We start from the raw sequence: 890 nt of genomic DNA on the forward strand, positions 1-890 counted from the left end.
AAATAGAACACCTAAAATTGTCCATTATTAGAACTTGCATGCCTCTCACAAGAAGGTTTTATTACTGGACCACATCATTATCCATCGTTGAACATCATGACATAGTACAGTTCTAGGAGTCACAAACGACACAGGCACAGTGCCAAAAGTTTGGGATGACTTCCCTACAGTAAGAATCCGAGACTTCGGGTCCCCATTTTCTCATGCAGGATAACCGACATTTTAATTTCGTGCATGCACTGGCTCCAAATGCAATTCCAGTAAAGCATTGCTCTATAGAGAAGAACACACATCATTAAAAGAAGTCCATATTGAGAAAATCCAAGAAAGTTTACGTAGTTAATTTGGGTGAAAAACATTATTCTACTCTAGTTGTCATGAGAAAGGAAATAAAAAGGGAAATGGAGATCAATTTCATACCAACATGAATGGAATTTCCAAGCTGCGCAATCACCATGAGGCAAAGAAGTATGGCTTTCCCTTCCATAAGACCAGACACAAAGTTCTTCTTCTCCTCACTGTTTGGGCGTCCAAAAGCTTACACAATTATATCTTTATATATAGATTTGTAGATAGAGATCATTTACTCCATATCTCATACAATTAATATCAGAAAGATCTGAGCATATCATTATCCATAATTTTTAAAAATTGTTCTATCTTTAAGATGCTATCATTTTTTAAAAATGTTCTATCTTTAAGATGGTATCCATTTAAGAATTCTTCTTCCTTCCTGTGGATGGCACCCATGGTGGCATCTTACTTTGCGATGCACCATATAACATCTCTTATTACCCCCTGTTGGCCGGTAGGTTAGTGGTCCCGGTATGATGACTTGAAGATTGTGCTTCTTGCTGATTTACATGACGAGCGTTCGTCCCGCTCCGGCC

General features: G+C 38.1%; 1 long non-coding RNA gene across 1 annotated transcript; it reads right to left on the reverse strand.

The window, feature by feature from the left end:
* Positions 1 to 523, reverse strand: LOC125546382 (uncharacterized). Its single transcript, XR_007300620.2, has 2 exons — positions 421 to 523; positions 1 to 273 (listed from the first exon to the last, which is right to left on the reverse strand). It is a non-coding gene; the product is annotated as an uncharacterized LOC125546382 (long non-coding RNA).
* Positions 524 to 890: the final 367 nt, after the last annotated feature.

The sequence above is a fragment of the Triticum urartu genome, chromosome 3A (assembly GCF_056163025.1).
Source record: "Triticum urartu cultivar PI428250 chromosome 3A, HENAU_Tu73, whole genome shotgun sequence".
Lineage (NCBI taxonomy): Eukaryota > Viridiplantae > Streptophyta > Magnoliopsida > Poales > Poaceae > Triticum > Triticum urartu.